The following is a 24868-nucleotide window of genomic DNA, read 5'->3' on the forward strand; positions in this document are numbered from 1 at the left end:
CGCCACCAGCCACCCAGACAACACCACAGGGAGCGGGAGACGCCTGGGGACCGGGGCAGGGGGAGGTGCTAAGAATCTCCCCACTGGGCGGCTCCTGTGGTGGAGGTCTTGGCACACGCCTGCCTGGAATTTAAACCTGGGAGGAGATCAGAGAGACAGCCCGCATGCCGCAGCCCTCCAGCCGGAGCTGCTCTAAACCCCGACCGCAGTGAAGGGAGCCGGTGGGATTTTTGCCCAAGGAACCACAGCACCAACCACAGGGCCCACTCTGCCTCCTGCTCAGCCCTCCCCACGGGACCCCTCCTCCCACCTGGACCTGGGCTGGGTACTGCTCAGGGAGGCGGCGTCAGGAAGGACAGTGGACCCAGGGGGGTCTGGGAGAGGCTGCTGTGATGGGCCCATGGCCCCACAGGCCGCACCCCCCGCCAAGGTTTGAGGCTTTGAGATGTCCGACTGCTTGGCCGGGTGGGTGCTTTGTCCAGCCTGCTCCTCCCATAGACCAGGAGATGGGTGGCCTGGTGGTGGGGTGTGCCAGCCTCTCCTCCTGCCCTGAGGCTTTCTCAGTTCTCCCTAAGACCATTGCCCAGCCCCCTCCCCGGCCTCCTGCCTCCAACCTGATCCTCTTATCCATGGCCGTGCAGCTGGGAGAGAAAGAGTTGCCTAGCCAATATTTCCTTCCCAACCTACATCAGCCAGAACCCTGATTTGGTGTCAGGTGGCACTCTGTCCCGATAAAGGACAGATACCAGGCATGCTTGCAGTTTGGGTGGCCATGAGACCCAGTGCTGTCCTTGAAATCTGAGTGCATTTCTGGGACCTACTTAGACTTTGCCTTCTTGCCTGGAATGGTGATGTAGTACCTGGTGTTCTGGCAACCAGTTTGTGAATATAAGGAAGGAAACTACGTGCTGAGGATCTTAAAGCAAGAAGATAAGAAAAAAAGCCTGGGTCCCTGAACAAATTCTGAAACTTTTCAATGAGCTCTGGACTATTGCTATCTAGCCTGCTTGTTGAAAGGGTGGTGGGAGAGTCTTCTAGAACCTTCCAGCAGAGGGAATTGCGGTGAAGAACAATGGCAATCAGAACATAGCTGGAGGGTCCAGGGGCTGGGATGCATTCTCTTATTCTTTCTGGTTCTTTGCCTGAGTCTTTCTGCTCTGTTCCCTCTGACCCTTGTTCTCCCCGATGGAACCCTGTCTCTGTGCCAACTGCTCCCTCCTCTCCTTCCCCGCACTGCCAGCCTTGCATGGAGCCTGTGCCCTTGGCCCTGGGACAGATCCTTCCTGGTCTGGTCTGGTCCATGAGACCTTCTGGTCCCTTGTGTAGCCCTTGTACTTCTTTCCAAGTCTGTATTGAGACCCGGCCTCACTTCCCAAGTGTTCACAACGGATGGCTTCCACCACATTTCTTGGTGTGCACATGACACGTCTTGGTGTCCCAGGCTTGGCTTCCTAGGAAGCCCACTCCAAGGTGAAGTGTAGCATGCCGGGGGCAGGGGCAGGGGATAGGTTTAGGGAGGACCCTTGGGACCCAGCTCCTGGGAAAGGAGGGGAAGGAAGCGGATTCAGCTGAGGAAGGCATCCAGGTGAGATGCAGGACCAAGGCCAGTCCTGCTCAGTCCTCTGGAGAGCTCTGGAGCCAAAAGACCCTTCAGGTTGGGAAACATTAGGTCAAAATGATCGGGTCCTTCTACCCCAGACTGGATCACATTTCAGATGCCGCTCCCCCTGGAAGGGTGTGGCCCAGGCACAGAGCCTCTCCACAGAGGCCATCCCTGAAGGGGGTGCGGATTGAAGGCCACCCACCCCCTTCCTTGTTGGTGTGTCTGGAAGGTGCATCTCCATTCCATCCCGTGGGTCAGCTTTCCAGGCGTGGCTCTTGGAAACCCACCCTGTGATGGGAGCAGAAGGTTCACACATTCCCCAAGTGCCCATCCAGGGGCTGCTCTTCCTCCCGGTGAGGGTCCCAAGGGCCTAGGGGTGTCCAATGGGAGCAGTGGCCAGCACAGTGGAGGCCCGTTTGGGGGCTCTGAGTGTGGAAGATGAGGTAGGCTTCCGTGCACCCCCATGAAGGCCTGGTTGCAGCAGACTTCGGTGCCCAGAGGCAGGATGCCATAAGGGTATGCTGCCAGAAATGGGAACTTGGGAGAACGGGAAAGAGAGGCAGGGTGATGTTTAGCTCGGACTCGTGGCAGGTGGGAGAACTGGTGACCCGTGTTGTGCTGCAGCGAGACGTTCTAACTGTCCTCTGCTCGGTTTTGGGATGGTGACTGGGGTTGGGCGGTGAGGGGCATGGAGGAAATGTTCTGAATATTGGCATATGCAGGTTCCTTGTGGAGAAGTTCCATAGGAGATGGCCGAGCTGAGGCTGGACCCAGTCTGTCTCTGAGAACACAGAGTAAGAGGCCCAGCTAGCACCGCCTGTGACCAAGCACTCTGCCCCCTAGGGCTCTCCAGAGCCGAGGGAGCCTGGGTTTTTCAACCCTAGCCCAACACAGAGGTGAGCAGCTCACTGGGCTGCTGCCCCCTCCTTGTCCAGGGCCCTTGAGAAAACCCCACCAGTCACAGCCCAGTTGAGGAGGGAGATATTTTTCTCTGGAACGTGGTGTCTTGAATTTTCCCAGGACGAAGGGGACTGGGCCCCAGGGCCAGGGCAGTGGGCGTGGCCCAGGGCAGGAGGCGCTGGGAATCTTCGGGCTTCGAGTCACAGTGTAGACAAGACTGCTGGAGGTGGAGGCAGGTGCATAGACTGGGCTGGAGCTTTCTAGATTCTTGAGGGAATTAGATTTAGAAGAAGCTCTGGACCTGTCTGTTCAACCCCCAAGGCCGTCCCCAACTCCCCAGGTGGGCCCCACAGGTTTTTTATTAGGCTTGACCCCTCAAAGGCCGGTGGAGCCTGAAGCGTCCTCGGGTTCAGGCAGGCCACCCGCGGGCAGTGCCCACTGTGTGTGCATGTGGCTGGCACTCCGTGGCGCCACTCCCCTTCCTTCTGGTGGCGCCCCTCAGAGCAGAACCCTTCCCAGGCCCCCCTTCCCCATTTCCCTCTCTGCTCCCACCCAGCTGGCTCACCCCGCCCTGGCCTCCTTCCTTGCAGGCGGCCGCACGCCTTCCTTCTGAACGCATCGCTTCTCCTGAATGCCGAGACCTGGCGAACGATGTTGCCAAAAACGCAAGCTGGAAACCAGAGATGTACTATTTTTTTTTTTTTTTTTCCAAGAGGGAAGAGGATTTAAAAATCTTGGCCCGAAAGTTTTGTTCAAGGAGAATGTGAATAGCAAGTCTTCCTTTGGAATGTAGCCCCCTCCATCTCTGCTCTTTGAGATGAGTTTAAAAGGGAGGTTTGTGGGGGGCGTGAAGGGACTCTGCTTTGGCCTGCAGCTTTGCCCTGCCTCTGAGCCTTAGCTCATGCTTTTCCCCTTGCAGGGAAAGACCTTTCCCTGCTCTAAATGCTCTTGGCTCCTACTCACCCTTCAATGCACGGTATCAATGCCTCCTCCTCCACGAAGCCTCCCTGATCACTTCAGCTTCTCTCTGTCATCAGTGCTCACTGGTAAGGGGCAAATGAGTGAGCTCAGACAGTTCTGGGATTAATCCAGGCCCTGCCAGCCTGCTTTTGCTGCAGCCACCTGCGGAAGCAGAAGCTTCTGGACTCTGCCTCCCTGGTCGGGGTCTAAGATCTACTCTGTGTTTCCAAGGTCCTGACAAAGTGTGACCTTTCTCCCCGCTCCCACAGAGTGGTAAGATTTCTTCAGCTTACTTTATTACACAGAGACAGAGATTGTCATCTGGAAAAGGCTTTATTTGAATTAATGTAGCATAAAAAGATGGAATGTCACTTATCAGCCTTGGCAGCTGTGAGACAAGATAGCTTCAAAGCTAGTGATCCAGTTGCTGGGTTTCAAGAACTACAGGAGCATTTTGTTGGTTTGTTTAGGGGTCTCCTCCTTCCTAGAGCAGTGTGGGTGATCCTGGGGGGATCACACTGGTGTGCTAACTCCTAACGCTTGGGGTGTCAGGATGCAGCGAAACAGCCCGAGTTTGGTATCCTCTGAATTCCTGCTGTGCTCCTGACCACCTGGGGGCTACAGCAGTCCCTTCCCTGATTCGTGCCCCAGGACTCATCTAGAAAAGAGAGCACTCGCTCCCTTGGACAGGCGCTGTGGGTACTAGTGCTGTGGGTACCCATGGTAGAAGCTTGGAGGATGCCAGGCCTCCCTCTGGGACCCCGAACTACCACATCCAAGCAAACGCCCTGAAGTGCCAATTTCGCTAAATAACTCTTTTGGTCAAAGTCTCGTGATGTTAATTATATTTTATTTTTTTAAGTAGGCTCTATGACAAATGTGGAGCCCAACACGGGGCTTGAACTCATGACCCAGAGATCAAGACCTTGCTGAGATTAAGAGGCAGATGCTTAGCTGACTGAGCCACCCAGGTGCCCCCAAATCTTGTGACTTTAAAAATACTGTCAACAGGGGCACCTGGGTGGCTCAGTGGTTGAGGCCTCTGCCTTTGGCTCGGGTCACGATCTCAGGGTCCTGGGATCGAGCCCCATATCGGGCTCTCTGCTCAATGGGGAGCCTGCTTCCCCCTTTCTCTTTGTCTGCCTTTCTGCCTACTTGTGCTCTCTCTTGTTTGTCAAATAAATAAAAAGTAAAAAAAAAAAAAATACTGTCAACATTCTTCTGTTTGGCATTCAAGTCCCTCTGGGATCTGAGCCCCTCCATGCTCCTGCTCTGTAACCTCCCGATCTGAGCCCCGCCATTCTCCTGCTCTGTGACCTCCAGATCTGACACCACTATGCTCCTGCACTGTCACCTCCGGATCTGAGCCTACCATGTTCCTGTGCTGTTGCTCCTGAGCCCTGTTGGGACCTTGGTGTTCCCACCCATGAGGGGTGGTTATGTCTTGGAGCCCCAGCCCCTGCTCTACCTTCTCTCTCATCTCTGATTCTAAACATTCCCTCATTCCTGTTTTAGCACCATTACTCATTGTCAGGCAGGCCTGAGTTCAGGCTCTCTCTCCTCTTATCTGGAGAGGAGAGTCTGATGCAAGAAACTGAAACCAACTCTGGCTGCTTTTTTTTTGTTTTGTTTTATTTTTAATTTTATTCATTTATTTGAGAGAGAAAGAGTGAGTGAGCAGGAGAGGGGAGAAGGGCAGAGGGAGAAGCAGGCTCCCCGCTGAGCAGGGAGCCCAACTCGGGGCTCTATCCCAGGACCCTGCGATCATGACCTGAGCGGAAGGCAGACGCCTAACTCGCTGAGTCCCCCCAGACGCCCCTCAATTCTGGCTGATTATAGCAGAAAATAAGTTTGCTCAAAAGACTGAGCTGCCACGGACTTGCTGGAGAACTAGCTGGGAGGCAGTCAGGGCACATTTGGCTGAAAAGCAACAGCAAATACAACTCAGAATGACTAAGTAAGGAAACTCACAGTTCCCTGGAAGGAGCTTCAGACCGAGGGCAGGGCAGCCCTGACGGTGGTCCACTCAGGTGCTCTGTGAACGAAGCCCAGGGACCGGGCTTTCCATCTCGCTGCTCTGTCCGGCCTGCTGGTGGGCGCAGGGTGGCTGGCACGCTGTGTGCAGATGTAGAGCAGAGCCCGTCAGTCCTGGGAGTCAGGGTGAGGGTGAGGGGTGAGAGCGGGGAGAGGTGAGGAGTGAGGGCCAGGAGTCAGGATGAGGAGTGACAGGGCCGGGACTCCAGTTCTGGCGTTTAGAGCAGGGGCCGGCGCCCCAACCCTCAGCAGCTCTCTTCTCATTGGTCAGATGGGCATCACATGCTTGCACACTGACCAATCACCGGCGGGATGTGGCCAATCAGAAGGCTCATGTATAGCAGGTGTGATTGCGGAAGGGTGCCCTCCCCCGGGGGCCGGGTCTGGGGACACCTGGGGCAGGTGGGGACAGTGGGTCCCCCGGCCCCGGCTGAGCGTCCTAGCGGCTCCTGGATCTCAGATGTCAAACCAGGGGCCCTTGGCCAGGGAGTGGGGGAGCCCGTGCGCTGGCCAGATGTGCCTCGCGGCTCCGCGCCGCCGAGTCGGTGACCTCAGCAACGTGCTATTCGGAGACAAGGTATGTTTAAAGGACCGTCAAGAGCTAGAGCGTGTTGGGCGCCTGGGTGGCTCAGTGGGTTAAAGCCTCTGCCTTCGGCTCAGGTCATGATCCCAGGGTCCTGGGATCGAGCCCCGCATCAGGCTCTCTGCTCAGCGGGGAGCCTGCTTCCTCCTCTCTCTCTGCCTACTTGTAATTTCCGTCTGTCAAATAAAAAAATCTCAAAAAAAAAAAAAAAAAGAGCTGGAATGTGTTTACTTCTTACACATCTAAAGACAAAAGATGGACCTTCTGGCAGTGCCTGTGAATCTCTCTGCGAGAGGAAAGCCAGGCAGTGCTGCAGCCGCGGGTTCGAGTGGGACAGACCCTCCCTGCTGGGCTCCCATTTCCGTGTGGTGAAATGGACTGGAGGGTGCCCCAGCTTGGGGTGGGAGTGTCCCTCTGACCAAGGTCAGACTCTCCGAGCTCCCCTCAGGTTTGGCTCCACTGGGCTCCCACCTCCAGACCGGTGAGGGGTGATTACTCCTGCTTGCCACCTCTCCTCCAGGTGACACACCCTCCAGCCAGGCAGGGACCCTCTGGGGAAGGGCCTCGCTCCCCTGGACAAACCCTTCCCCATCCTTCGAGACTCAACTGAAAGGTCATATTCTCTGAGAGAGACTTGTAAGAACGGGGCTTGTGATGGGAGGGTCTGGTCTGACTTTGGGTTCCCAGGGATCACTTTGGCTGCTGAGTTGAGGACAGACTGTCAGGGGCAGTTAGGGAGGTGAGGATAAAGTCAAGTCTTGGCCCGGGACTCATGGCCTTGCAGCTGCCAGGCCCCACATCCCTCTCCAGCATCACCTTTTGCCCTCAGCATCTGCACACGCTGAGTGTGGATAGAAGGTGCCAGGAGCGGGTCACAGTGACCATGCCTTTGGTGTCCCAGCGAGGGGAGAGCCTTCCATGAGCCGATGCCAGGCCCAGAGGGGCCACAGGAGACAGAGAATGTACGAAGGAGGGAATGACTGAGTGTTGTGCTTGGGTGGACAGTGTCACCGGTGGCAGAGTGTGGCAGAGTTAACAGAAAAGGGGCCGCTCAGCCCCCTGCAGCGGCACTGATGGGTCTGGGGCATGATGCCAGGAGAGATTAACCAGACAGAGAAAAGACAAGCCCTGCACAGTGTCACTTGTACGAGGAATCAGAAACCAAGTCAAACTCCTGGAAACAGCGGGAAGGTGGTTGGGTGGGCTGGGGGCAGGGGAGAGGGGGGAGGTGGGTCTGAGGGCACGAGCTCTGTGCTGTAAGATAAGTAAGGCCTGAAGGGCTCACGTGAAAACTATGATTGGAGCAGATGACTCCATACTGGGACACCGTGTTGTGGGACTGACCGTTGCTGAGAGTGGGACTTTGGGGTTCTTGCACAAACACACACACACACACACACACACACACACACACACACAAGGTGAGATCATGGGTGTATTAGCTGGTCTGACTGGGGAGACGCAGGGGACAGGGGGAAATGGGAGGCATTTATCACATCTCACCGGGGCGCATGCGTTAAATAGCTTACATGTCGTCCGCTCTTTCTCAACAAACCCGAACAAACTCCCACATTAAGGGGTGGTTCCTGGGGGAACGCTGGCGAGTAAACCCCAGGAGTGGGGGTTGGACCCACCTATTTGGGGCAAAGCCCCTGCACCCCAGCTGGAGGCGCTGGGCCCCTCGCAGAGAGCCGCCTCGCTGCTCCGCACTCCTTGACAGGTTCTGGGAGACGGGCTGCCGGCCATCTGAATCACCATGGGGCCTGATTTGAAATTCAGATCCTGGCTAAACAGAACATTAGTATGAATTTCATATTCTGTTCTTCTCACAGGCCCAGCTGTGTGTGTGTTGGGCCAGCCCGGGGCACTGCGGGCTTCGGGGTGCAGCACCCCCCCAGCTGCCTCCTCGCCCCGCCGTGACCCTGCCTGAGCCCCAGAGCCAAGGGTGCTGGGGGAGAACGGCTGGTCTCTCTGGATGTTTCTCCTGCAGGGAAACAAAAAGAAGGAATAGAGAAGCGACTAGGGCCAGCCTTCACTGGCAAAGGTAAAATGGAGACCTCTGGGATGGGGGGGGGGTGTCCTGGGTGGTGTCAGCAATACTCTCGGCATTTCAAGGCTGCCTGGAGACCTGGCTTTGAACTTGGGTGGGGTCTCTGGGGAACAAGGAAGAAGTGGCACAGGCCGGGCTGGCAACAGAGCTGGACAGTGCAGTGGGCCTGGGGGCTGCCCGTCCTCATGAGGTCCTCTTGGACACCCCCCACCATTTCAGGGTTGGCCTGTCCTCCACCATCACTGCAGAACCCAGGTTCCTCTTGGGGTCCACATGTGGCTCTGGGCTCCGTCCTGGGCTCTGTGGTGCAAGCTGCAGCCTTTCCCAGAGCTGACGGGCCGTGGTTGCCATCATCACCATTGTTAGGCCACATTGATGCACGTGAGGAGGGCCGTGTCTGGAGCGGCGCTTGTTGGTATGCTCTGTGAAGCAGTGTCTGTCCCCACCGTGTGCCCATCGCCTGCCCTGTGCCAGACACGCAGTAGGTGCTCATGGACAGAGGGCTGAAGAGGTCAGCGGGCTTTTCCCAGAAGTTGTCCTTGCTGAGTCTTACCCTGCCCGAGCGCCCCGCCCTACCGCCCAGCTGGCGTCGGGGCCCTGTGGGGTGGGCAGAGCTGGCACCTGGCTGCTTCCAAGCTGGAGGGCCCAGACTCTGGCACGTGGGTACAAAGTCAGCTCCGTTCTGGTGTGGTCCCCTCTCCCCTCAGTTGTGCCTCTGTGCTGGGACTGCTGCCCTCAGGGCCCACACATCTCAAATTCAGGACCCCGGGGACCTGCCTCCCTGGGGCTGGCCACCTACTGTCTGGCCAGTGCTGCGGGCTGCGGCTGCTAGCGGGCAGCAAGGGGCAGCTGGCCCTCTGCTGCTCACCTGTCTCTGCCCCAGCACCTTGTCCAGTCCCCCCCACCCCCGAGTTATTTACAGCCCATGAGAGGGGCTTGCTAAACCCTTCCTGGACCAGGCTCCTTTTATCAACTTCATCTGACGGGGCCCGACTCGGGCTGTCCTGGCTTCCCTCCTCCCTGCCTTCCTCCTCCAGCCTTTCCAGGGAAGAAAGGGGAGATGGAGGGGAAGGAAGGTTATTTTTATTAATGGCTGGACTAGTGGTAACTTCTTGAGGGCTCATTGTGCACCTTCTGGCGTCATCTCTTTCCACCCCCTACGGCCCTACGGGGTGGCCATGAGCATCTCCATCCTGTACAGGCAGGTTGCTGGCCTCGCTGATATCACATGGCAAGGAGTCAGGGCCTCGGAGATTTGAGCCCAGGTGGCCTGGTCCACTGTCTGCCTTTCAGCATCTCTGCTCTGCAACTCGTTACCAGGCTGAGGTCATGGTGAGGTGACAGAGGGCAGAATCCCTCCTCTGGGCTGTCATTCGCCAGGTGTCTCTGAGACCTTGGGCAGTGGGGACATGGAGACGATACAGTCCATTAGTCTTCTAAAGTAAATGCGCATGAGTAAGGTGCTATGCCCAACCCCATTTTACAAATATTACAAATGAGGACAAAATAATTTTTACAAATGAGGACAGAGGCCCAGAGACATTTGGAGACCTGCTTAAGGTCACACAGCAAGGAAGTGGGGAAGACAGGGTTTGGGCCCGGCTCTCTCCCACCTTGGAGACACTTGCCCTCTAGTTGGGAAGAGAGGAAGAATCTGGCTGTCACCACAAGGCTGTGGGATCCCAGGGAGCACCAAGGAATCTGAACACATATCCTGACAGGCCGACCTGAGGAGAGATGGCCAACCTGAGAGGTGAGGGTGGAAAGTTCCCTGCGTGGAGGCCCGAGTAGGTGCCTACTCCCCACCAGTAACACACGCACCCTGCAGACAGGTTCACAGGCCACCGGGGATGCAGAGTGAGTGGTCTTGACCCTTGACCTCTGGAGCTCTTCTGGGACCAGGAGAGCAGGAAGGGCAGGCCGTGTGGAACACTGGGGCTGGAGTCCTCCATTTCCGCCAAGGACTACCTGTTTCCCTGGTGGAGTGCGCTGGGAACCAGGTACCTCTGCTATTGGGGACGTGGGTGCTTTGGGGGCAGAGCCTGGGACTGAAGCCAAGAAAGTGTGGTCAAGTCTTTGATGTCCTTACCCCAGCACCTTGTCCAGCCCCAGGCTTTCCCATGGTTCCCGTTTCCTCTCACTCTAGCCGCTGTGGATTCACTACCTTTAATATTGTGTCTGATAGAATTCAGATGTGCCATCGGATGCCTTATTTCTCTGAACCATTTCAAAGTCATTCTTCACTGCTTTATGTGATTTCAACCCTTCCCCCCCTTCCACTCCCCTCCCCTCCCTTATTACCCTCTGTTCATGTCCAGGACTTTGGGTTGAAGAGAAAGACGGGGAAGAAGAGTTCATGCTGGGGAGAAGGTGTTTGGCTTTTGCCACCCATGTGCTGTGTGACTCTAGACACATAACTTGACCTCTCTGTGCACCAGGGCTCTGGGTTGGAGAAAGCAATGGGTGTGGGGAAGGTTCCTGGCCTCGCTGTACAGAAACATCCTGACTTCTCTGTGCCTGAGAACATGTGTTAGTATTCATCCAGTCGGGACACATTAGCATGTCAGTGGAACATCTCTCATCTGCCCTTGCCTCTGTGACCACTCACCCTGCCCCCTAGCTCAGTGTTTTCCTGAGTATCACATACATCCTACTGGATACACAGAATGTGAAACAGAAGCCGACAGCTTCAGGGACACAGGGAAAATACTTGGGCCGATGGAACTGGTCTCTATCTTGGCTGTGGAGGTGGTTGTGTGACCACAAGTATTGGTTAAAATTTGTACAAATATGCTAAAAAGGGTGAGTTTAACCATATGTGTGTTATACCTTCGTTAAATATATTTTCTTTCAAAAGTCTTGTGCACAATTATTAGAGTTACTTCTAGGTAGTTAACATTTTTTGTTGATATTATGCATGGTATTTTTTTAAAATTACACTTTATGTTTGTTGCTGATATATAGAAATATAACTGATTATTTTTACATGTACTTTTGGGTTCCCTTAGTACTTTTAATAGTTTGGTAGTAGATCTCCTTTGGGTTTTCTATGCAGATATTTGTGAATATTGAGAGTTATACCGTGTTATACTTTATTTCTTTTCTTTCCTCATCACACTGGCTAGGATCTCTAGTACAACATAATAGGAGCAGGGAGTATCGATTTCTTGTTTTTGGTGCCTACTAACATTTCTAGTTTTCATCCAGGAAGATGACATTCATTGTAGGCTTTTGGTAGATACACTCTTTCAAGTTAAGAAACTGTCTTTCCATGTCTAGCTTAACAACATTTTTTATTTTGCTTTGTTTTGTTTCAAATCATCTTGTTGAATTTCATCAGATTTTCGTCTGCATTATTGAGATGACCGTGTTTCCTTTAACCTGATGGCATGGTGATGCACACTCAGGATTCATATCCTAAAATCATTCGTGCATCCCCAGGGTCACTCCATCCTGCTTGTGATGTGGCCACATTTCAGCTTTCCACTTATTTGGTACAAAAAGCTGAATCTGGCTGCCCGGATTTTGTGGCGGATCTTTCCATCTTTGCTCAAGTGTGCGACGGGCTGCATTTTCTTTCTCCTACAGTTTGTCTCTGGTTTGGGCATCAGTGTTGTACCAGCCTCAGGGACGGGCGTCGTGGGGGAAGAAGGAAGCATCTAGGATGAGCAAGGATTGCTTCTTACTCCTCGTTGTAAATCGCGGGGCCCTTCAAATGTTCATTTCTTCCGCCGCAAGCTCAGTAAGGAGTGTGTCTATTTCATTTCGTCTTTAGAAGTTCTGTCATTAAGATTTATTTCATGAGCATTTCAGTCGGGGGCATATCTGTGGTTGCACCCATTCTTTATTCCAAATACCATTTGCGCACGCTCTCTGTTTTTCTTGATCGTTCTTGTCGGAGGTTAGCAGAGGTCAGCTTGGTGGACTATTTACCCTGTTGCTTTGTTTTCTGGTTCCTTCACTCATTCTCTTCTGCTTCCACTGGGTTTATTCAGCTGTGGTCAGCGTATTTGTTTCCAGCCCCCTTTTCCAATGCAGGAGGTTGAGAGTACCCGTGTTGCTCCGGGAACAACTTCTGCGGTCCTTCGCAGTTGTTCCTAGGTGGCATTTTCATTACCACGCGATTCCAGGGATCAAGACCATCCTGGTTTTCCCCTGGGCCCAGAATGAAGTCTGTTTTCCCGAAGACAGGATGTGGGGGAATGGTGTGCTCGGTGCAGGCGATGCGCAGGCGCTGTGGGCTTTTCACAGGCCCCCTGAGGAGGGGTGGTGGTGTTTTGTCTTGTGTTTTAATTTGGTTTAAGGCAGCAGTTGGGAAGGAGTGAGTTGCAATTAGGCTTTAGATCATTCACATACATTTTGGAAAACACAAAGCATTATTAAAACACATTCTGTTTGAAAACACAAAATCCCCCCCCCTTTTTTTTTAACGGATGCGTAAGCAATGAGAGTGAAAACATGGGGCAGGCGTGTACCAGCTTCTTGGTCACAGCGCCCTGTAACAGGGAGAAGGACAGGTCCTGGGGAGGGGCTCGATGGAAGCCCGTCGCATTTTCTTTCTTGTAACAAGAAGATCTCAAACCATGACAACAACAATTATAAAAAACTGTAAAAATGTAAGAGCTAGGAGAACCTTTTTCGAACTGCAAAGAAACAACCGCTTTTGACATTTAAACCGCTGAGGTGCTACCTGTCTCTGCCTGTGACCAGTTGTCAAAACCCCAGCTTGGTGGGAGTCAGAGTGGAGGGAAAACAAAGACCAGAGCCAGAGACCAGCGCCTAGAGCGGCCCCTGTGGAGCACCCAGTGGGCTCCCTGGTGGTGGTGGCGGTGGGTGTGGCCAGCACTCAGCATTAGGCAGCCCAGTTCCCTGCAAGATTTTGGGAAGTGACTTGTCCCTGTTTGTCAGGTGCCTTCCTGTTGGCTTAGGAATTCCACGTTGGGAGATGGAGGCAAGGAAGAGAGTTTGGACAAAGAGATAAATAGATGAGAAAATGTTTATCAGAATCGTTGACAGAAAAAAAAAATTGGAGATAGACAACAATCAGTAAGCTCTGTATTTGCATGTTAAAAGACTTTGTATCATCTTAACAAAAATGATAGTGATGAAAACGTGTAATAATAGAGCAAAATGCTTGTGGTTACGTTTTAAGTGACAAAAAAGAAAAAAAGCAAAAGGCAACATTGTGCATCTCACTTGATGTGTCTGTATGGAAAAACTATGAATTAAAAACATCCAGAAGAAATAGATCAGAATGTTATCAGGAGAGTCTCCAGCTGGCGCTCCTTGCTGCTGTGTATTTCCCCAAATGGAATATTTTAGGTGTAATGTAGAGAAAGAAGAGCTGTGTCACAGGCGGCCTGGTGACATAGCAGGACAGGTCGCTGGTTTCCAGCGAGGTGAGCTCCAGGTGCTTATGTGAGCTGGTCTTGTTTGAGCCACATGCCATCTCCCCTCGCTCGAGCTGGTGTTGTCACATTTACAGATGAGGACACTGAGGTCCACAGCAGTTGGCGACTTGCCCACCTACTAAGTGCCAGAGTTGGGGTCTAAACCTGAATCAGGGAGAGAGTCATCAGGGGACCTGGCCCCACATCTGAGCCCCACTTCTCCTGGCCTGGCCATTCTGTGCTGGGGCTAGGGTCTGCCTGTGGGGCTGGACTTTGTCCCAGGCCCCTGGAGCCCACCCTGTCCCGAGGGGTCACTCATCTGCAAGCCCCCACCCCTCCCATTCCTGCCTGTGCTGTGGGCAGAGGCACCCACCTCCTGTGGGAGACCCTTCTGGCTCCCTGCCACGGCTCCCTGGTGGGGATAGGGGGGCACCTTTCCCCACATTCCCGCCATCCTCCATCACCGGGCAGTATCCGCAGCACAGAGACCATGGCCGTGGCCATCCCTGAGCTCCCCGAGGGGGGGCATTTGCCTCGATCCGCTTTGAGGAGGGTTCCCCACTCCCATTTTACGTGGGAGGAAACAGGATCAGCCATGTCACATGCCAGGTCTCTTGGTCTCAAGCCGGCCCCTCTGCTGGGTGGGCCCTCGGCTCCTCCAGGGGTCTGCGCGCCGACTCCGATGATGTCACTTTCTGTGGAAGACCCTTCTGGTCTTCCTCACTGAAGTAAAATACATAGGGTTAGGGGTGAGTGCCCCACAGCCTGTGTCTGAATTCCAGCTGCATTGCTGCTGTGACCCTCCACATCGGTTTACCCACCTGGGAGATGGGTGTTGCATGGCTGAGAGCGCTCAATGAGCTGTCTGTATGGCACATAGGATGGTGCCGGCTGGCGGTGGCTCCAGTTCCTGCTTGTTTGGATCTGTCTGTCTGTCTGTGTGCCCAGAGAGCGGGAGAGCACTTGGGACCGTGGCCCGCCTTTGGGGTGGGTATGGGGGCCTGTGGTTGTTCGGGCCTCCTGAGACTCGAGACTTGGGAGTGAGCTTCATTCTGAGGTCTCATCATGGCTTAGTCATGATAGAGCCCACATTCTTGGGGAGGCGTGCCTAATCCCTGCATCTGGCTCCCCTTTTGGTCCGGGAGAAGGGGCTGTCTGCTGATTTCTGCCCCACTTCCTGGCAGGGACTCTATGGGGGCAGGGACTGTGTTCTCTGCCGCCATGTCCCTTGGGGTGGCTAGGTACACTTGGGATGGGTACTGAGAACAAATGTGCAGAGAGGATGGTTCATGTTGTAGCTGCCGGGCTGGCGGCTCCCGGCTATTTGGTGAAACACCAGGCCAGACGTTGCTGTTACAATATTTAAAAAATGAATTAATGTTTAAATCAGCAGACGAGGGCGGGGTCACAGAACCACCTGTCATCTCCAATAGGACGTGTGTCCTGTGTCCCACCCCACTATCCGCCCCAACAGGACCCTGGTTTCCTCCATCGGGAAAGCACATGTTCAGTCCTTGTGTTGATGGAATGTCCTAAGCATGGGCCACAGGTCTCTCAGGTGTGAGTCTCTGTGACGTGGTAGGAAAGTCCATCTCCAGAAAGTTCCCTCTTCTGTTTAGACTGCAAACACAGCTTTTTTCCTGGTTCCACCCCAGAGATCAGCCTCCAGTGGGGCTCCTGGGTCCTAGCATTCCCCTGTGCCCGGGGCCCCCTTCTGACGCTTTCACCCCTCTGGCTGTCCAGATTCAGGTTTTTTTTTTTTTTTTTTTTTTTTTTTTTAGATTTTATTAATTTATTTGACAGACAGAGATCACAAGTAGGCAGAGGCAGGCAGAGAGAGAGAGGAGAAAGCAGGCTCCCTGCTGAGCAGAGAGCCTGACATGGGGCTCGATCCCAGGAACCTGGGATCATGACCTGAGCTAAAGGCAGAGGCTTTAACCCACTGAGCCACCCAGGTACCCCAGAGCAGTCCTTTCATTTCAGACATGCAGGTAACAGGGCTAACCCCCATTCCCACCCCAGATGGAGACTGACAACCCTCACTTGTGGCAGGGAGCCTCCATGCTGTGGCTCCAATGGGCTGCTCAGGGTTGGGTGCAGGCCCGGCTCGCGTGTCCGTGGCTGGTAGTGACCTCATATGGCAGGGCCTGAGCACCCCACCGGGCTGGGACTGTCCCCGCAGACACTGTGGACTGTGAAGGATGGTGTTACCATGCCCATGCCCCCGTGGCCTCGCTGCGCCCACCTTAGCAGGCGCTTGTTCTTGCTGTCTCTCTCTCTCTCTCTTTCTCTCTCAGATGGCTTTTGTCTCTGTGGCAACCTCCCTCTGTACCTGCCGGGCCCAGGTTCCCACTGTCCCCTGCAGAGATCCTCAGAGCCTCCGCTTCCTCGTCCACCTCTCCCATCCCAGCGTGTCCTTCACACTTTAGCAAGAGCGAGTCCCCTCACAGGCAAATCTGACTCTGCACGTCTGTCCCAAACCCCGCTGCACTCAAAAGGGCTTCATCCTTCCTTGACTCAGAGGAACTGTCTTCATCACGCTCACCCGTGCACCCTGCTGCACCTGGGTCTAGCTCCTGCGGTCTTAAGGGTGCTGCATCTCCCCCTTGCCTCTGGGTCTTTGCACCTGAGGATTCCTGTTCCTGGTTCAAGTTTCTACTTAGAATCAGCAGTGATGACAATGATGGCTGAGACTCACAGCCTTCTTTCCCTGGGCCAGGAGCTGTGCCTACTGACCACTTCCTGTTCATCTCCTTTGCCTCTTGCGTAACCTCACAGCTTTGGTGCTGCTTTGGGCCCCATTTCACAGGTGAGGAAACCGAGGCTCTGAGGGTTTAATGAATTGACCTGGGTCTCATGGCTGGTGTGAGGAGAACTGAGGTTTCCAACCAGTCTGCCTGGATCTGGAGTCTGCCTTCTTGACCAGCGCATCTGGGGAGCCCCCCTGATGCCGGGGCCAGGACGAGATGCTTCCTGAGTTTCTGTCTGTTGCAGGCCCCGCCATGCCTGTGCCCTTGCCTATTTACTTCACTCGTTGGCTGGTTTGCGAGCTTGCTCAGCTGCAGAGCCTGGCGTGTCTCAGTGGGCTCAGTAAATAAGGTCCACTGCGGGTGTCCCTGGCTGGGTGGCTTTCCAGGCAGTGACCCAGGCTCTGGGCTCTGTCCAGCGCTGAATTCCACCATCTTCCACAAGATGAAGGATGGAGGGAAATGGGAGGGAGGACACCGCTGGGGCATTCCTTGGCCAAGTAAACAGTGCTTGTCACATCTCCCCACACCCCCCTTGCCATCCCCAGGGCCTGCTGTGTACTGGGCCAAATGCAAAAGATGAGATCCCAGGAGGCCTTGGGATTCGCCAAACACACTAAACCTACAGGGGATAAAGTCACCTGCGATGGGCTGAGGTCGCCCCTGATTCCTGTGTTGAAGCCCCAGCGCCATGCGGCTATGTTTGGAGACGGGACCTTTGCAGAGGTGTGAAGGTTAGAGGAGGTCTTGGGATGGGGGGCTGATGGAAGAGACACCAGACTCGCTCACTCTCCACCGTGCGAGCACAGAGCCAGCAGACAGCTGTCTGGGTATGGCCTGCAGCAGGACCTCTGTCAGAAACGCACCCCCAACGCCCGGATCTCAGACCCCAGCCTCCAGGGCTGTGAGGAGTGGAAGTCTGTTGTCTGAGTCTACTGCTCTGGCCCTCGCTACCGCTGGCTGGGCAGACTGGGACAGACCCAGGGATGGAGTGACAGGCCAGGAGGTACACACCTGGAGAAAGCCGGGCCCAACCTCGAGGAGACAGAGCACCAGCTGTGTTTTCTCAGGGCAGAACCATGCTTTTGCCAAATTGTGCTGTATGTCTCCAGCGGTAGCTTTGTGCTGCTCTGAGCCACGGAAGATGGCACCCTGGAGACGCAGGGGTGGGTGTCCTGGCGTGGGCCCAGAACCTCCTGTCCTTGGGTTGTGGCCGGCGGGGCTGCTGGGTCACTGAATGTCCACTCTGGCAGCAGGTGTCTCCGTGGGGCTCCCGGGGTTGCTGGCGCAGGGCTGTGAACAGAGGACATGAGCTCGTGGCCCTCGGGTGGAGTGTGGACAACTGCAGGGAATCTGAGACCAACCCGCAGGTCCCTTTGCTGCTCAACACCTTTGGGGCTCCACCCTCTGGAGACGGAGTCCTCTCAGCTGTGTGTCTGTCCTTTGTCACCTCTTAAACTCAGGACAGTCTTGTTACAAGGTCCCTAACCCAAGGACATTTGCAAAGACCCTGTTTCTAAGAAGGTCACCATGACCGGTTCCAGGGGTTAGGCTGTGGGCATGCCTTTCTGGGGCCATCATCTGACCCACTGCAGAGGCATGGCCGCCGGAAAGCATTACTGAAGTCCCCATTGATGGAGCCGGGGAGGGGAACCCATAGGGCAGGCAAGGCTCCGGGAGCTGCAGGAAGCCACTACAGTCTGCAGTGGCCGAGGGCAGGAGGCTGGGCCCCGAACAGGTGGTGGCTGTGGCCCCAGAAGACGGGCTGTCCCACCTGGAGCCGAGGCCACAGAGTGGAGTGCAACGACCCCGGGCCCAGCATGCCCCCCACTCAGCTTTCTTCCCTCCATCTCCCACTGGGTGAGCCCTCCTGGAAGCCAGAGGGCAGGGGAGGTGGGGGTGGGGTCCTTGGGTGGGGTCCAGCCCCTGTACACAGGACGGGGCAGAAAGGGCGGTTGGGACAATCAGCAACTCCCCAGTAGGAACTCAGAGGGAAGCCAGAGAATTCCACCAGGGGCAGTGGGGCCCAGCGGTGCCCCTGTTCCCTGTCAGGCCGCCTCCCACCTGTCCCTCCCCGCCCCTTTTCTCTGCTCCCCTCCCCCTCTTTCCTCCCCTCCCCCTCTTTCTTCCCCTCCCCCCTTTCCTCCCCTCCCCTTTTTCTTCCTTCCCTCCCCACCTTCCCTGTTTCCTTCAAGGACCCCATCTGAGCGCTGATGAGGCAACACATGACAAAGCTGGGGCTGGGGTGGGTGGCTGGGGCCCTTGGCCGGATCCGTGGGTGTAACAGAGGAGTGACCCAGTTTTGACTCAGATACGTTAGGGCCAGAGGGGTGGTTTGTGAGTGGGGGCAGGTTCTTCCTGTGACCTTGGGTCACTGGGGGTCTGTCAGCAGCCCGTGGGGCCAGCTGGCAGGGCTCCGGGCCCGCGGGAGCGGCCCATCCTGCCCCCATCAGTCTGTCGCCCCGAGGTGCTGGCTCGTCCATCCCTGGGCCTTGCCCGAGTTCCTGCGTGTGCCAGTGCTGGTCAGATGACGATTTTTCTTAATGAGACCGTACTGACTGACCTCCAGAAGAGAGCGGCTTTCCCTCCCCTGCCCCACCCCCACGTACGGACTGCCCCCCCCATCATCCGTCATTGTAAGGGTTCATTTTGGGGATCAAATTATCCCAGATTTAGCCAGTGGGAGCCCCTGTTTTTCTGACATCTCCCTGGCATTTAATGACATTCTTTGTCAATGACTCCTTATGGCCCTCGAGCTGTTGCCGACCCACACTGCCCGGTGTTTGCCCTGCATCTGGAATGCCCTCCCCCCACCCCAGCCTCGCTCCTTGTAAATGATGGTTTTTTTGAAACCAAGGTCTTGGTGTTAGGTGAGCTCCTTTATCAAAAGATGTTAATCTCCAGTGATTGATCTGTTATTGATGGATCCCTCCTTCTTCCCAGCAGAGCGCCAGAAGGAGAACACTTGGTAGTCCTTCCGACAGCTATTTCTAGTCCGCCAGGCTCCCAGCAAACCCTCCACCTCTCCCCAGGGAGTCTTCCTTAAAAAAGCAGGCTCCCGGGACGCCTGGGTGGCTCAGTTGGTTGGACGACTGCCTTTGGCTCAGGTCATGATCTCGGAGTCCTGGGATCGAGTCCCGCATCGGGCTCCCAGCTCCATGGGGAGTCCGCTTCTCCCTCTGACCTTCTCCTCACTCATGCTCTCTCTCTCACTGTCTCTCTCGCAAATAAATAAATAAAATCTTTAAAAAAAAAAAAAAGCAGGCTCCCCTCGTCCTGGCAGCAAGGTTGCTGGATTCAAGCCGTCTGTCTGTCGTTGGGCTTCCCGTCTGCTCTTTCTGGCATCCTCTGCGAGTAGAGATGGGCCTTGGTTAGGCTCCAGCCATGCAGGGGCGCCTGGATAGAGTCTGGAGGCTTCCAGGACTCCCAGGCCATAAGAGATGGCCTCACCTCTTCTCTGTCCCTGGGCAGGGCACCTCTTCCCCTCTTGGGGGAGGGGGAAAGAAGGAGGGTTTTCATGTGAGCAGGTGCAGGGGAACTCCTGGAAGGAAGGGTTCTTTCCAGAGGTGGGTGGAAGCATCCTGTGTCTGTGATGGGCTCCCCTGGGCCAGGGCGAGCAAGCACTGAGTCTGGGAGGGGGCCGGATTTGAAATGAGGTAGCCCGGTTTTCTGTACACTCACCAGTCGCCTCGCTCAGGCCTCCTGCGTCTGAGCTCCAGGCACAGAATGGGGAAGCAGGAAGGCTTTGGAGTCAGGAATGTTCACATTCACCGCATGGCTTTGCTGCTGAGGACTGTGCTGTCCCTGGGGAGGTCATCCACACTCTCTGGGCCCAGGTTTCTCCAGCTCATGGTGACGATGGTGGTCTTCAAATGTTGGGGTCTGCATGAGCGTTAGAAGTGACAATAATCAGGAGTCCATTATCTAGTTTGTCAATAATAACTAGTGGCAGGGCACCTGGGTGGCCCAGTGGGTTAAAGCCTCTGCCTTCAGCTCAGGTCATGATCCCAGGGTTCTGGGATCGAGCCCTGCTTTGGGTTCTCTTCTCAGTGGGGAGCCTGCTTCCCTCTATTTCTGCCTGCTTCTCTGCCTGCTTGTGATCTCTGTCTGTCAAATAATAAATAACTAATCTTTAAAAAATGTAATAACTAGTGGCCATAAGTGTTCCTAAATGGAATGCTTCCTACCAATTGTGAAGTACTCTATAATTGTGAAGAGTTGATAATCTTAAAATCAAGGGTCAGGGGACCTGTAGGAGTCTGCTGTCCATAGGGCACATGGAGAACCCGGCTCCCAGCCCTTGGGGAACTCTCACCCGGGCCTGACCCTGCCCACTGTCTGATCATCATAGAACGTGATAAACTTCTCTTCCAGAAGTTAGGTGGAAGAACTAACCCTTTCATGAGGACAACTAGGACTGCGGCAGTAATAACAGTGCTTGTGGGTTTCAGAGAAGCAACCAGACCAGGAGTGTTGGGTGAGATCTCAGAGCGGGGTGGCGGGGGGCAGCAGACAGAGGCTCAGGCAGCGGAGCACAGCATTTGGGGCCACAGGGATCTAGCATGCTTTTCGAAATGCTGAGTCATTCCTGTGGCCAGGGGACAAGAGCCCAGGGCTGTGATCGACTCAACCATAGCTGGATCCAACCATAGTTGGTACCCAACTTGACTGTCCCCAAGGGTAGCTAGTACTAATCCCAGAGGCTGTGAGTGTTTCCCTTCATCACAAAGGGAGTTGGCAGGTATGATTAAAGGTCTTCAGATGGGGAGATGATTCTGAATTAGCTAGCTGAGCCCTAAACATAATCCCAGAGGGAGATTTGACACAGAAGATGGAGGCCTTATGACCACTGATGTAGGATGCTAGACTTCCAGTTTTGGAGATAGGAGGAGGAGCTGCAGATCAAGGAACGTGGGTGCCTCTAGAAGCTGGAAAAGGCCAGGATTCTCTCCTAGACTCTCCAGAGGGTGGACAGCCTGACTGACCACTTGCCTTTGTCCTAGTAAAAGTAAGTTCAGACTTCTGGTCCCCAGAACCGTAAGAAAATCAGTATGTGTTGTTTTCAGCTACCAAATTGGTGGTAATTTGTTAGAGCAGCCCCAGGAAACTAATGCAAGGACCCGCCCAGGGATCCTGTCCTGGCAAGCCGGCCTTGTTCTGAATTAGGACCACAGAGGGTGGACCTTATCCATGAGGGCATCAGCAGCAGACCATGTAGATAGGGCATTTCAGCTCCGTGCAGTCGGAACTGCTGAAATTGTGGAGATACCATATGGGATGCCTGGTGCCCTGGACAGCTGGCAGACATGAACGTAGATCCTTTCTGGATGGAGTGACACCATCCTGAATGTCTACATCAGAAATCCGGTGTTTGTGCACAATAACGACTACTGGGCACACGAGACGGCGTCCTGGGGGCTCAGCAGGAACAACGGACCACAGACGCAGACCCTCAGGACATCCAGGAAAGGAGTTACCAGAAGAGAACTTCAACAGGACTGTTTTCTGGGCTCCAAGAGGTGACACGATGGGATTGAGAGTTTCAAGAACTGGGAGCTGTAAAGAGCAGCGAAGTGGAAATGACCGAACTCAGATGTTCAGTAAGTGGAACACACAGCTGGAGAGAGAACCGGCGGCTTGGAGGAAGGGTCGAAAGGGAAAACCAGAATGAGGCACAGGGTTAAAGGGTAGAAAACACCAGGAAGAGGTTACGATCCATAGAAGTGGGGATCCAATGAGATCGGAGTTCTGGAAGAAGAGGCAAAGAAATGGGCCAGAAGCAATCATGGTTGGGTCTGGGATGAGACTGCCTTCCTTTGCTGCGTCCATCATGACAAAACCCCACAGTCAGCCCGGCGTGAACAACAGAAATCTACATTATCGTGGCTCTGAGGCCAGAAGCCTGAGATCCAGCTGTTGGCAGGTTTGGTCTCTTCTGGGGCCTCCATGTCCATGTCCTCGGTCTGCAGGGGACGACTTCTCGCTGCGTCCTCATGTGGCTTCCATGTGCACGTGTCCTGGTGTCTCTCTGTGCGTCCACATCTCCACTTACAAGGACATCAGGTTGGGTTAGGGTCCTCCCCAAAGCTCAATTTCACGTAACCACCTCTTTAAAGATACAGCCTCCAAACAGTCATATCCAGAGGTGCTGCGACATAAAGCTTCAACGAGTACCTTTTTTGGAAGGCGGAGTGGGGAAGACACAGGCCGTAGTGATGATAGTCAGTCCTGGATTCGGGAATGTCCAGGAGCCCTGAGCAGGACAAGGAGAACAAAACCACATCTCTCCACCCCATGCCAGCACTGCCAAATGCTGAAGATACAAGAAGCCTTCCAAGCAGCCAGAAAGAAAGGACAGGTCACCTTCAGGGGAATGACTGCTAGAGCGTCAGCTGACTTCTTATCCAAAACAATGGAAGCCAGGAGGTGGTGGAAGATATCCTAATGAGCCAGAAGAAGGAAATGCCAGCCCAGACCCTGCGTCAAGGATGTCCTTCTGGAGTCTGTCTAGCAGCTTGGGGTCCCTGTGGGTAAGATGGGAAGGGTGGTGGGAAGGACCCATAAACTCTGGTGTGTGGCTGTAATGTGTAAGGGGTCTACATGGTACCCTGGGCCAAGAGACAAAAGACAAGCAGGAAGGAATATGGAAGGGGCCCCCCCAGGTGGGTTTGGACTTTCGTGGAGGAGGTGTGGTCCAACCCGTTGGACAGTGGGGAAGCTTGTCAGGTTTCCCAGATAGGAGCCGGTCTGCAGTCCTTGGGCAGCTGGCCCCCCTCCTATGTGTAATCAGGGCCCAGTGGTCAGCAGTGAGGGGGCGCTGTCCAGAGAGGGTGTGGGCCTGCGGTGCAGGTGAGCTATGTGGGGGACTGTGGAGGGACAGTGGCCTGGTGGGAACCTTCCATGGTAAGCCGATCAGTGGCTTCCCGGGAGAGAGGGGATGGGGAGGAGGGGGAGACACATATGTATACAGTGTCAGAACTTACCAGATTTCACACCTTGAATAAGGGCGATTTATTGCCTGTCAGTAATGCTGTTGAAGGAAAGGGTTTAAGGACGCAGGCTCGGTGGAAACTCTGTAAAGAAGGGGAAGTGTTTCACATGGAAATCAGGATAGTGTGTTAACTTTGGGAGGGTTTGACTGGGGAGGGGCCCTGGCTTGCGGTGAGCGGGTGGGGGGGTTCCCAGAGTCCTTGGTAATGTCCTGATTCTTGACCTGGATTGTGGTTTCATGGCTATTTACTTTGTGAGGAATTTTTGATCTTCGGAACCCAGAAAAAGTAGAGTCTAGTGTCGCAGAGGAGACGTTTGTGCTCAGTTCCCTTCCCAGCTGCTCCCTGAGTGCAGGCCTGGGGGTGCCACGAAGGACCTCCCTCCCCCCCCCCCCCACCCTCAGCAGGACAGGCACGGGGTGACTGTGAGCTGAGAGCAGGACCAGGGGTAGTGTGGATGGGCCTCTCCCCCACGGAAGCAACAGGGGCGAACAGGAAGCCAGAGTCTCAGGGCTGTGGAGGGTCACTTGCAGCAGGACTCTGGTCCCCAGAGAAGGGTCAAGGGCAAGCCCCCAAGATGGGCAGGGATGTCTCAGGTCAGAGGTGAGGGCCGATGACAGGGAGGGATGTGTGAGAAGCAAGCTGACTTCCCTGTGTTGTGGAACTCATCTGAGTTTCAATCCCTTCCTCTTTAAAATGGGGACAAGGAACACTGCAGGCTGAGCAGGTGACCCAGTGTCCCAGCTACCTGAGCCGGTCCCGGCTGATGCCTGTGCTCATGGCTTAGTTACCGACGGTGCTGGCGTTCATCTCTATGGTGGCCCTGTTTGGTTTGGATGGAGGTCACAGTCATCCCAGTCACAGGGATGTTGTGACAATCGGCAGTGTGACGAGGACCTCGCTCACCAGCTTGCACATGGTTCATGGTCCACCAGTGCGGGTTCTGACCCAGCTGCCTCCAGGGCCGTCCGAGAGCCACGAGGGTGACCAGTGACCTTTCCCGGACCTTCCCTTACCTGGGAAGTATCTACTCACCCCGGCATCCAATCCACCAACAGCCGTTTACCTTAGTACCTGTCCCTTCAACCATCCGTCCGTCCAACCGTCCCCATCCATTCTGACCCCCGTGCTTCCATCTGTCCAAGAATTACCCATCCATTCTCCTGTCTGTCTTTCCACCCACCTGCCCGCCCTCTCAGCCATCCATCCACCCAGCACGTGTCTGTTCGTTGAATACTCCCCCAGCCCCATCTCAGCGGACGGCACCCCCACGGCCCCGGGGAAGCGGGACCCTCAGGCTCAGAGTGGTGTCCATGCCGCTAAGTACCGAAGACTGAGTTAATCTTAACCCTCGCGTCGCTCCCCAACGTGCTGGCTTTGACTTTGTCCTTTGAAACAGTGTTCTCTTGCTTCTGGGCCACCACTGTGCATCCCCTCCCCACCACCCCTGCCTTACTGACCCTTCCTAGTCTCTTGTCTCTCCCGTGCTCCCTGCTTTGGGCTCTCACATGCCCAGGAAGCAGTCCCTGGACTCTCCCTTCGTGAGGCCGTATACTTGGGACATTGGGGTCTCATCTGGTCTCAAGGCGTTAAGTACATTCCATGAGCACAG

At 54.9% G+C, this 24868-nt stretch overlaps 1 long non-coding RNA gene across 2 annotated transcripts in view; it reads left to right on the forward strand.

Annotated features, from left to right (window-relative positions):
- LOC131826587 (uncharacterized) overlaps window positions 1-24868 on the forward strand; it is a 72944-nt gene that overhangs the window by 20905 nt on the left and 27171 nt on the right. The window contains exon 5 of one of the 2 annotated variants that reach the window (XR_009351659.1): window positions 7913-8124. The exons of the other annotated variant lie outside the window; for it this stretch is intronic. This is a non-coding gene — a long non-coding RNA (uncharacterized LOC131826587). The remainder of the gene's footprint in view (window positions 1-7912; window positions 8125-24868) is intronic. 2 annotated transcript variants of the gene reach the window in all.

The sequence above is a fragment of the Mustela lutreola genome, chromosome 1 (assembly GCF_030435805.1).
Source record: "Mustela lutreola isolate mMusLut2 chromosome 1, mMusLut2.pri, whole genome shotgun sequence".
Classification (NCBI taxonomy): Eukaryota; Metazoa; Chordata; class Mammalia; order Carnivora; family Mustelidae; genus Mustela; species Mustela lutreola.